Source organism: Apium graveolens, chromosome 11, assembly GCF_009905375.1.
Source record: "Apium graveolens cultivar Ventura chromosome 11, ASM990537v1, whole genome shotgun sequence".
NCBI classification, from domain to species: Eukaryota; Viridiplantae; Streptophyta; class Magnoliopsida; order Apiales; family Apiaceae; genus Apium; species Apium graveolens.
This window is the reverse complement of record NC_133657.1, coordinates 145908918-145922235: the sequence shown is the minus strand read 5'-3', so window position 1 is coordinate 145922235 and position 13318 is coordinate 145908918. Positions and strand designations below refer to the sequence as shown.

At 36.4% G+C, this 13318-nt stretch overlaps 1 non-coding gene across 1 annotated transcript; it reads right to left on the bottom strand.

The window, feature by feature from the left end:
* Positions 1 to 9225: 9225 nt before the first annotated feature.
* LOC141699485 (small nucleolar RNA R71) lies at positions 9226 to 9332 on the bottom strand. Its single transcript, XR_012565946.1, has one exon. It is a non-coding gene; the product is annotated as a small nucleolar RNA R71 (small nucleolar RNA).
* Positions 9333 to 13318: the final 3986 nt, after the last annotated feature.

Genomic DNA, 13318 nt, shown 5'->3' with positions numbered 1-13318 from the left:
CGTTTCGGTAAATCAATAAAACTCGTATTTTTGATAAACGGGAGCTTTTTATTAAACTATCCCAATTATCACCTCGTAATACATGTAACCAGGCGCTGAGACCAAGACCGTAGTACAGATTGTACTGATCTAGATAACTGTCCCGAAAACCGATACTATTTGGATCAGTTTTTATAAATAAACGTACCGTTTTATATCCGGAATGATCCAACGGGATACTAATTTTCCGTAATTATAAATAGCCTTTACCGTATTTTATTTCGTATCAAAAATCGTTTGCAGTCAGTAATTATATAAATTTCCAGAGAAAATTCATATATTTAAAAAACCTTTCTGAGAATCAAACCAACAATCGGAGGTGTTACTGGAGTCCGTTTGAAAAGCTCGAGTACTCAATCCAAAGGTTTTGAGGTGTTCTATCAGATTCTGTGTTCCAAATCACTGCAGAAATCAAGGTTTATTTTCTGAAAAATTATTTATTTTCGAATTAATTTTATTAAAAATATGAATTTTTGTTCGGATAATTGTTTGTATGATTTGATGCTTGCATGTTGTAGAGCTTGTTTTCCTGATGATTTTCATATGTCATACGTCTGATTTGGAGTTCAATAACATGCTCAAAAGTAGGTTTAATTCTTGAATTTTAAAATTACGGTTTATAACACGTATGAATGTTTTCAATTGAAATTTGGGGCTTTTTGATTTAGGGGTTATTAGCTGTTGATTTATAGTGGATTATGTTCCTTATGAAATTTGCAATCGATTGGTATATAGCTCGTTAACAGAAGATGTCTGAATCGAAGGGAGTTGTGTTTTGAAAATTTCCGAAGTTCGCCGGAAATCGGCGATGTTCTTGGCCAATTTCCGGCCAAGTCTGGGGTTATTTGAATAATTTGATTGCATGAATAAGTTCCTGGTTGTCTGTAGATGTGATCTGGAGCTTGTGGTGAGGTGAGGGTGCCGGAATCGTGTTCTCTGGCCACCTCCTGTATTTTCCGGTGACGGGGGTTGTAAAATTGCAGTTTGGTACCTTATCTTTTGGGGAAGAAACAGTTAGGTCCCTGAGGTTTCCAGAACTTGCAAATTTTGGAATCTTGTTTTAAAAATATTCAAAAATCATATTTCCTATTTATTTTAATTATAAAAATTCAATTTTAATTTCTGAAAATTCCAAAAATTAGTATTTTAATTCCGAAAATTATTTTTAATTCAAAAATAAATCTGAATTAATTAGTTAATTAATTTCAGTTAATTTTTAATTGATTAATTGGTCAATTAATTCGAAAATTGATTGATTAATTGATTTAATTAATTATTAATTGATTATAATTAATTATTTAATTAGATTTAATTATTTAAAAATGATTTAAAAATTCCAAAAAATAGTTTCGAGCTTTAAAATATTCATTTAAATTGTTTTTAAGGCTCGATAATTATTATGAAATTTTTTTCAAGCCAGAATTGGCCAACCGAACCCTATTTACCACTTCGAAATTGATTCAGCGATCTGTTTTAATTCCAAAAAATGTTTTAAAAATCATTTTAAATATCCGAAAGCCTATTTATGACCCGAGACTTCTTTATAAATGATATATCATTGATTATGTGACGTGTTATGTGTTATACGTGACTTGTTGGTTAACTGTCGATCTATATATTCGATGTTTACTTGTTTATTGCATAACTTTCAATTTGTTAATCGAATTTGGGTGAAACGAAGGGTAGATAGAAGTATGTGTCGAATATAATCATATGAGTTAAATATTGATAAATGCTTATGATATGTGAGCAGAAGAGGCAAGGCGTAGGAAAGGGAAACAGATAGTCAAGGAGTAAGATAGTGGTGATTGAGAGCAAGTGCAGTGTAGTAAGCTAGTACCAGGCAAGTGTTCAGAACTTTCTCGAGATATTATAGTGATTGATATTCCTGTTTTATATTGCAAGTGCTTTGAAGCACTGAACCCTAAATCCTGATTCCAGTTATTGATCTTGAGCTGTAAACCTGATTCTTTTTAAACCATTGATTGTTGTATACCAAAATACGAACCTCAAATGTACGGTACTACTCCACAAATACATACAAACTAATTATCAAACACTGAACCAGATTGCTTACACACTCAAACCATTGTTTCTTATGCTTTGAAAGACCAAATCCTTGAAACCCCGAAACTCTGATTCTTTTGTTATCCAATTCTTTCACTACCTTACAGCCAAGCTTTGGAAATGCCATATTGATCTTTATGCAGATTGAAACCATTTTCATTATTGAACGTCCAATGTTATTAATGATCCTATTTATTGTTTATTACTTCTTATTCTGTTATTATGGTAGAATTGGATTTTTTTTATAAATTGTGGACCAGATTCATGGTCAGACCATATAATGGTCAAGTTAGGCCAATGTGTGCCTACGATCCAGTAGTTGGAGCAGTACTGTGTGCTTTGCTCGGGGTTAGTGCGTGACTGATCAGCAGCCTAACCTTGGTTTTTAAAATGAAAATATAATATCCAATTATAAATCATAATCCATTGTTCACTTGTTATCGTAACCATATTTACCTGATGATCATTATTCTCAGTTTTGTCATTATGACTTGCTGAGCTAGTTAGCTCATTTGTGCCATATTGTTTATGTTCTTTTCCAGTTAAGAAGGAACCGGTTGGTACCGAGGATCCCCAGTCTAGCGCGAGAGCTAGGGGTTCAGGTTGATCGAGTTGAGCTAGTAGGCTTCTTTTGAGAGTAATTTAAGTTTGTAAAAGTTTGTAATAATGTTTAATACTCAGTTCTGAGTTGGATAGTTGGGATTTGAACGATTTGTAATATAAGTAAGTGTGGTTGGCTTATGTGCATACTTTAACCTGTTGGGGTCTGTGGTAGTTGGTAAGTAGGGTCACTGCATATTATTATTATTATCTTTATTATTGTTATAAGCAGGTTATAAACAAGGTATGTGTGTGTGGACTCCAAACTTCTGACCCGGGTTTGGAGGGTGCCACATTTCTTATCAGTATTGACAGTATCAGACTTTGCATCATACTTTACACTAGAAGAAATTAAGGTAACTTTCTTCAAAGAAGGTTTTATCTGATAATAATCATATTACAAACTATGATATTCCTTACAAGTATAAATGGAATACCGTATACTACCATAATGAAAATAAGGGTTTTGTGGCTTAAACCTAACATACTGACTCTTAACTCCTGACTTAGAAGGTAAGAAGTTTATATTCTTATTCTTCCTACAAAAAGAAGCCAGATGTTTAGAGTTTCCACAGTTATAGCAATTCTTTTCTTGGAGCATTAGGAACAGGCATATAATTGTTGCTTTTATTCACACCTTCCATTCCATTCCTATTTTTCCTAGCTTCCTTTACCTTGTTTACACTGGTAATCTCTTTTAGCTTATGTTTAAGCTGCTTCTTTGTCATTAAGCCTATGTTAACTTCAGTTGGTTAATCCTGTTCTAATTTTTCAGAAGTTGACTCTGCTATCAATTTTGTCTCAATATCTTTCATCTTTTCAGAATCAGACTTTACAGTTTTATCTACAAATTTAACAGGATTTACCTTTGGCTTAGTAGTCTATTTAACAATAATTGGCTTAACTTGTTCAGTTCCTTTTTCACTTTTCTCATCTCCATAACCTAAGCCCTCTTTCCAGTTTCCACTACTTAGTATATCCTGAGTTGCTCTGCTAGAGTTATTCCAAGTCCTGATAATCTCTCTCTCCTTTTCTAACTCGGTTTTTAGAGATTTATTCATTTTTAGCACTTCATCTCTTACATAGAAAGCATCATCTCTATCCTTCCGAGTTTGATGGAACATAACTAACTCTTTTTCTAAATAATCATTCCTCTTTTTAAAAGTAAGATTTTCAGAAGTTAATCTTTCACATGTTAAAGTTTGATCTCTATAGCTAATAAACATGGTTTTAAGATATAATCTCAACTCAGTAATATCATCAGTATGAAAGGCATAAGTTGTTTGAGGTACCTTTAACTCAGCAGCATCAGAACTGTTATCAACATTTGCCATTAGGGCATAGTTCTCCTCATCTTCAGAATCTGAGGTGTCTGTCCAGCTTTTCTTCTTTGTGACAAGTGCCTTGCCTTTGTCACTCTTTCCTTTCTTGCATTCAGGAGATATGTGGCCTTTTTCACCACAGTTGTAGCATTTGAAATTTGAGTAATCTCCTATGTCATACTTTCCTCCTTTGCCTTCAGATTTTCTGAAGCCCTTCTTATCAGAACTTCTACCTTTCCTGGAAAAATTCTTTCCTCTTCTGAATTTCCTATATGCTATCTTTATGATACCCTTCACCATAAGAGCACATAGCTTCATCATCTCTTCATCAGCATCTACTTCAGGTAGACTTTCAGTTTCTGAATCATCATCATCAGAACTTAATGATTCTGAATTAGACTTTATGATGAGAGCCTTTCCTTTTCCTTTCTTTTGAGAAAGACACTTTGGGGGATTCATCCTCAGCGTTAAGAGCAACTATTCTTGACTTTCTCCCATGTCTCTTGCTTCTTTGATCCATCTCATGTTCATAAGTCTTGAGCATTCCATAAATTTCATCAAAAGTAGTTTCATCAAGAGCATAGTTATCTCTTATAATAGTAGCTTTCAAATCCCAACTTTCAGGAGAGCTAAAAGGAATTTTAGATTTGAATCTTCAATGTCATATTCCTTGTCCACCGGTGACAGATCATTCAAGAGTTTGACAAACCTGTCATATAAGTCAGTTAATGACTCATCACTTTTTTGAGTCAAACTGCTCATACTCTTGAGTGAGTATAGTCCTCCTGTTTTTCTTGATTGCATCAGTTCCCTGACACCTTGTCTCCAAAGCATCCCATATCTCCTTTGCAGTATTGCAGTGAATTACCCTATTTGACATGACATTATCAATGTCACTATGCAGCAAATGCCTTACATTTGCATACTTGGCAATAGATGAGATATCTTCAGCTGTGTATTCACTTTTCTCCTTTGGTATGGTCTTTATTGGCTGATCTGCAACTACAACAGAAAGCTTGGTTGGCTTATGCGGTCCTTCATTAATTATGTCAAGGTATTCTGGATTTGTAGCTTCCAGAAATATAGCCATCTTCACTTTCCATATGGGATATTCAGACGGTCTCAGCATGGGAACCCTGATAGTCTCATATCGACTATGGGTTTGAGTCTTTGGAGTTTCTTCAGTTTTAACGGGCTTGGTTGGATTTTCTGCTTCTTCAGACATGATTGTTAACAGATAGGCTATGATACCACTTGTTAGGTCACACAACACTGTAGAAGGGGGTTGAATACAGTGTAGAATACAATCAAATCGATTTAAAGCACAAGTAACAAAAAACATATGTATTCGATATAACAAACTCTGTTACAATGGAACTGTTCTCTCTCAGTGATGAACAAATATCACGAGAGCTGCTAGGTTACAATATATGATCTTCTCGATGATCGTTACTCTTATAGAGTAAACCTATGTTTGTGTTTATATAGACACACAGTTACAAGATAACTTCTAGTTGATATGGAATATAATTCTGTCTCCTAAAATATATCAACCAGATATCTTATAATTCCTCTAGTCCTCGAACTCTTTCCTTGCATATCTTCTTCTTGTATTAGTCTCTATCTTCTTTCCTGTAAATCAACTTCCTTCCTTAACTATAAGTCCTTCAGTACTTAAGTTCTGATATCCATCTTCTGATATTATCTTCTAATAATCTAAGTTCTGATATCCTTAAGTTCTGACTTCCAGTAAGTCCTGATTCCAATAAGAACAGATATTTCCTGTTTATTAAGATCTGAGAACTAAACATGAAATATATTAGACATGACATCTCAAATATATTCAACAGATGATGTCTGGCTTAGTGTGTGTTGATAGTTTGTAATAAAGTTTACTTCTGTTGTAAGATAAATAAACTGGGAATTTGGTACGTTTGTAATATAAATAAGGTTACGGCTTGTGGGCATACTTTAAACTGCTTTGATCCGTGGATAATGGTAAGTAGGGTCATTGCATATATATTATTATATTCATAAACAGGTTTAAATATGTGTATGTGTGTGTTGTGGACCCCAAACATCTAACCCGGGTTTGGAGGGCGTTACAGGTTTGGCATCAGAGCTAAGGTTTAAAGTCACTGCCACAAGCCTAGATTATCGAGAATGGGTAGAGGGTTAAGGTTAGTATTAGGAAATAAAGAAATATAACGTGGAAAGGTTGAGTATGATTAAATAGTAGGTTTTAGTATGATTCGTGATAAGATTTGAGATTCTTATCTAGTAGTGTGATTTTCAGATAGCAGTGATGGCAGATTCCTTTATCTTGATATCATCTGATCATTCAGAGCCTTTAGTTGGAAGACCGTCATCTGATCCACGTCCTACTCTTTCGCCGGTGTTAGCTACAATACCTGTTGCGACGATTGCACCATTGCAAGCTATTCCACTTCCTGGTATAAGACCACATATTCGAGGACCTCCACCTGTTGATTCTGATTCTATCGTACATTCGGTTACAGGTGCGTCTTTCCAATTTACTTCACACCCTGTTGCATACTATAAGTATGAGGCTCTTCTTTTGGCATGAGAAGCCCTGTTGGCACAAATCCGGGAGCTACAACATATTATAAGGACTATAGATGTTGACAAGAGTCTGAAGGAACTTCAGAATAAAATTCAGGTGACCCGGAGAGTACTTGAGGCTAGAATTCATGGAGCTACTTGCGAGTATGTAACCCCAGATGCTCTTATGGGATGGGCCAGAGAGGTATTGGAGGATTTGGAGAGGCTTGATGGACCAGAGTTTCCCTGAAGCTAGACGACGGAGATGATGTGACAACTGATATATGTATAATAATGTGTGATATGTATGATCAGACTTTTGGTGGGTATATAAATAAACAAGACTTGCTGGATAATGGATAAGCCTGTTGTACCTTTGCCTTTATTAAAACGTTTCGCGCTTGTACCACCAAACTTGGATATATATCAGTACCTTTCTATTTCCAGCATTATTATCATTACTTTACTATACCTGTTTTATTTTATTGCACCAATTATAAACTCTTGCGATAAATATTGGGTGGCATTTATGACACTTTATTACGCTCCGTAAAGCTTTGAATTGGTGCATTTAAACTCAAGTTATTGGTGTTTAAATGTGTTTTCTAGTGTTTTTGCATTTTCAGGCATTATCCAGGTAATCAGGTGAATTAGCATTGTTTTGGTGCTAATTTGGTGTTAGGGAGGTGTTGGAATAAAAGCTCTTGGAAAACATACTCAAATCAGCAAGGAAAATGAAGAAGTCAGAAGTTGATCCAGGGAGTTAGCGCGCCCGCGCTGTGATAACGCGCGCCCGCGCCCAAAGTCCAGAAACTCAGCATGCCCGCGCTGGTCAAGCGCGTGACCGCGCCAAGTCGAGAAAAGAAATCCTGATTCTATTGGGCTTTTGATCTAGAAGACTTCTACTTTGCATGGGGCTGCTATATATACATAAATAAACTCGTTTTTTATAGAGAGACATACGAGAGCACAAGAAGAAGGCGTAAGAAGACCGTTTTAGCACAATTCAACTAAGGCAAAGAAGATCTAGTTTTAACTTGTGATTCTTTGTTTAAGTTATAATGTTGGATGCTAGTTTTCTTATTCTTGAACCTATACTCTTATTTTGTACTTGGTTTTTTATTCGTTTATAAAGACTACGTTTATTATACCATGCTTTCGTCGGAACCCACGTTGATGATGAGTCCGATATGGGCTAATCGTTATCGTGTGGTTATAACGGATTTATTTATGGATTTCTTTAGTTGATTTGTTTTGATGCCTTAGTGTGTGGTGATTGTATGATAACCTAGTATTGGTTGTGTGTATTCGTCTTATGAGCGTCGCGAACTTATAAGATAGTGTGTTAATTCTTAATGAAGCGAAAGTAAATTTAAGGGTTTAGAACTTGCCATGCTAGCATAGGTTCGTGTGTTATTGTTATGCATGATTCATAGGTAATTTTAACCATCTTACTTGCCCTATGTAATCACGATAGATAACTTGTGCATTAAACCATTATATTGTCAAATTCTATAGACGTATATGGTCTTAAAATAATTGGTGTATATTCAGCTTCTATCTATTTTGTGGATGTCTGGTAGTATGGTATTCGTGCAATGAAAGTTGGCGTTTATCAGTTTCGTGTTATCTGATTAGTGTCATCACCATTTATTGCATGCTAAGGTTAAGAACAAAAAGGCTATTGAATGAAGTATGTAATGAAGTTAGAATCCCATGTTTGTCATATATATTAATTCAACCATTCTTATTCTCTTAGTTATAATTGTTAGGTTAAGTTCAGTTAAAAGCAATTTCAAATTATTTATCGTTTTAGCATTGAATAATAACCATACATTGTTGCATAGGTGCATAAATTGAATATTAGCCTAAACCAGTCTCTGTGGGAATGAATCTGATTTATATCTTATACTACTTGCGAACGCGTATACTTGCGTGAATTTTAGCGCGTATTTAGAGACTAACAAGTTTTTGGCGCCGCTGCCGGGGATCGGTGTTAATATTTAGTTTATGTGTTTGTCATCAGTGGTCGTTAAAATGTATTGACTCAGACATTGTTACTCATCTGTTTCCTTGTCTTATTTCAGGTACTTTAGCAAACGTGTATACATACGCGTTCGCGGGCTCGTAAGAGAACTCTGGATCAAACCGAGGAAGAAGTTGTAGTGATTTGGAGGGAGTTTTTGAGGATGAAAAGAAGGAAGAAGAAGAAGAAGAGAAAGTTGAGGAACCAACTTTAGTAGTAATGGGAGATCAAGCAGAAATTCCTAAGGCTTTGATGGACTATTCTCAGCCTAAGATCAATGATATTCAGTCAAGCATCATCAGGCCAACCATCTCGGCTAACACTTTTGAGATCAACTCAAGCACGATTCAGATGATACAAAACTCAGTTCAGTTCGGAGGTTCTCCTACAGAAGACCCCAATATTCATATCAGGGATTTTGTCAAGATCTGTGACACTTTCAAGTTCAACTGTGTGACTGAAGATGCTATTTAACTGCGACTCTTCCCATTCTCTCTGAGGGATAAAGCTAAGTGCTGGTTACATTCTTTATCACCAGGGTCTATCACTACTTGGGAAGATCTTGCTCAAAAGTTTCTCACTAAATTCTTCTCTATGGCGAAGACTGCTGCAATCAGGAATGCTCTTACTCAGTTTGCTCAGCAAACTGGAGAATCTCTGTGTGAGGCTTGGGATCGATATAAGTAGATGTTAAGGAAGTGCCCAAACCATGGCATGCCTGATTGGATGATTATAAACTGTTTCTACAATGGATTGGGTGCTACTTCTAGACCCATGCTAGATGGAGCATCAGGAATGCTCGTAAGAGCATCAGGGTGCTACTTCGAGCTAACGACATAAAACAAGCTCTTCTTGGGAGGAAACCCAAGTTTGTTGTTGTTAATCGCTAAAAACGCGCTAATAATACACGCAAGTATACGCGTTCGCAAGTAATATAGAATCTTTTCTAGTTCGTTCGCATAGAGACTAGCTTGGTTAACTAATTAATTTATGCACTTAAGCAACAATGTATGGTTATTATTCAATGCTAAGATGATAACAAATTGAGGTTGTTTATAACTAAAAATTAAACTATCAATTATAACTAAGAGAGTAAAGATGATTGAATTAATATATATGACAAACATGGGATTCTAACTTCATTAAATACTTCATTTAATAGCATTATTGTTCTTAACCTTAGCATGTAATGGTGATGACACTAATCAGATAACACGAAACTGATAAATGCCAATTTTCGTTGCACGAATACCATACTAGCAGACATCCACAAAAGAGATGGAAGCTGAATAGACACCAATTATATTGAGACCCTATATGTCTATAGAATTTGACAACATAATGGTTTAAGAACGAGTTAACTATCTTGATTACATAGGGCAAGTAAGATGGTTAAAATTATATAGGAATCATGCATATAAATACATGAATCTATGCTACCTTGACAAGTTCTAAATCCTTAAATTCACTATCGCTTCATTAAAGATTAACACACTATCTTTTAAGTTCGCGACGCTCATAAAATGAATACGCACAACCAATACTAGGTTATCATACAGTCACCACACACTAAGGCATCAAAATAAATTGACTAGAGAAATCCATAAATAAATCCGTTAGAACCCCACGATAACGATTAGCCCATAATCGGACTCATCATCAACGTGGGTTCCGTTGAAAGCATGGTATAACAAACATATACTTTATAACGAATAAACAAAACCAAGTTAACACAAGAGTATGGGTTCAACAAAACAAGAAACGAGCATCCAAGATTACAACTCAAAATAAAGATTCACAAAAATAAACTAGATCGTCTTCGCCTTTGTTGAATTGTGTTATAGGTCTCTTGTCGTCTTCTCCTTGCATTCTGATATGTCTCGGACTTGATTCTATATGAAAAATGACCTAAAGTTGTTTATATAGCAGCCCCATGCAATCCAGAAGTCCTCAAATTGCAATTATAATAGAGTTAGGATTCTCTGATTTTGTACCGGCGCGGCCGCGCGCTATCACAGGGCGGGGGCGCTACCTTTCTGACATCCTGGTGCGGCCGCGCGCTTGACCAGCATGGGCGCGCCGTACTTCTGGAAAAACTTCAGCTTTTCTTCTTTTCCTTACTGCTTCGAGCCGGCTTTCCACGAGCTTTTATTCCAACACCACCTTGATACCGAATTAGCACCAAAACATGCTAATTCACCTGATTACCTAGATAATGCCTGAAATGCAAAAACACTAGAAAACACGTTAAAACACTTAATAACTTGAGTACAACCGCATCAATTCAAAGCTTATTAGAGCATTATAAAGTGTCATAAATGCCACTCAACATACCCCGAAACTTGAATCGATGCTTGTCCTCAAGCATAAACAGACTCAAAGAAGAAGAAACAAAAATGCATGAATGCAACTAATATGAATGCAATGATCCCAATAGAATAACTAAACCAATTAACGAGCAACATCTCAACAAATGCAGTTACTTGCATAAAGATCAATCAAATTATACAAATCAACTTACAAACTAGATATGTGCGTGTGTATAAATGCTTACAGATATACTATCATAACTAGATCAATAATCATGACTCAATGCTGAACAAGGCAATCACAAGGTTATCAATAAAATAAAAAGCTAGACTCAAAATAAATTATAACACTTCAATTCTTATATTGGAGTTTTATACGGATTCATGCTTTTATTCAAACAAAACAAAACACATATGGTTATTTGATCGTGCAATGAGTGAGGTCCACAAAAGACTTGTACAATAGTACCCATGTAGCGAGCGTTAGATTAGCAGATCCCAGACTATAAAAGCCTTAGGTCACTAGGAATAAAGTCCCCTAAGAACTTAATAACTCGAGTACTAAAGAGCCCACCCGTGATCAATTACACATAACACTTATTCATTTTTTCTTTTTCTTCTTTTTTTTTCAATTTTTTTCTTTTTTTTATAACAAATTTCTGAACGAGTACATTTGGCTCCATCTCGCTCAACCCTAGACTACTCATATAAATATGAGTCGGCTACTAGCCATTTGACACCTAGCCACACAACTAGCAATGTAATCCAATTTTTCTCTAATTTCTAAAAATTTATGTTATTTTATTATTAAGAGAATATCCTAAATTTTAAATATAAACAAGCGATTAAACCTTGATAAACAAACAAACCATGATCATGATCTAGCACTCTAGCAACCTATAAGACTTAGTGAAATACAATTGCCTCTACCATACAAACTAATTCGATAAGACTTAACATCACTAAATACGATATCACTACACTAGCATCAATATCACAAGTCAACTGGAAATATCATCTAAGGGATCATGTTATAATGCAAATGCATGAACTATATGAACAAACTAACATAAAAACTACCAAAAATAAAAAAAACTATATGACAAAATATGCAACTATATGAACTAAACTATCATGAATATGCAAACTACATGCGACTCACACAAAACATATTCCTTCAACTACTACCCCAAACTTAAAATATTCACTGTCCTCAGTGAAGGTAATAGTAAGGAATTTAGGCATACCTAATCAGAAGCAGGCTCCTCACCATCAACGGGTGGAGTGTCAGGTGTGTCCGGAGGTGGATACATGGAATCCTCACCAAAAATTGGCCACTGGATGTCAATACCGGTGGCTCTAAAAGCCGTCTCCAATGCCTTGGTGAGATCACGTTCAAACCTGTTGTGGATGTCATGCATCGTATCCATCCTTCTAGCTAGACGCCTATACTTCGTCATGCTCATGCCAGCTCCCATATCAGCTCCTTCCTCCTCCACATGTGTTTGCTGTAATGGCCCTGCCTCATCTCCTAGCTGAGATCTCTATGCAGTCCTACTCGCCTGAGTAGCCCCAACAGCTGGCCTTCCACCAGGTAGGTGGTCAAAATTATAAGCAAGCCCAATCAGATCGGGCTTGCCTCCATCCCATTCTTGTATCGTAGCCAAAGTAGTGCTGTCTATAAGAGCACTTGGGATCTGCAACTGCTCATGTGCAGGCCAATAAACACCAACTGCCATGCACAGCTTCGTCACAACGGACGCATACGGAATAGACCCTGTGGTACTCCCCCTCAAGAACTTCAAGATACCCTGATAAATCACCATCCCTAAATTCACATAATCATCCTGAAGAATGCCCTATAACAGCCGTGTATGCTCCATAGTAATCTCATGCACATGCGAAGATGCATGATGTTAGCACAAATAAATGCATTCCATGCACTGGAAAACCTGTTCATGCTGGAAGCCGGGAATGTAGAATACTCGGTCGTACCCCTCTTGATCTTCCAGTGAGTGTCGGGCTGGCACAACGTAGTAATAATAAGATCCAGATCAAAGTCGTTTGGAGTCTTATCGTTCCACGTGTCTTGCCCGACCTTCCTCGCAGGTTGCTCAATCACCGTCCTGATAGCCTTTGTACTGTACTCCACAGTCCTCCCTCGAACCACCGTGAAGCCATTCTTCTCAGCCTTCGCATTAGCATAGAACTCGTGAATAAAACTTGTAGGCACATCGGCGAGAGCATCATAAAAAGGAACCCATCCCATCTCTAAAATCATCTCCAATAGCTCACCATCCTTCCCTGATGGCAGAATACCACGCTCCTTGATGATCGGCTTCGAGAGAAGCCTCATATAATCCACTTCAACCTCGGGAGTACAGAACCTTGGC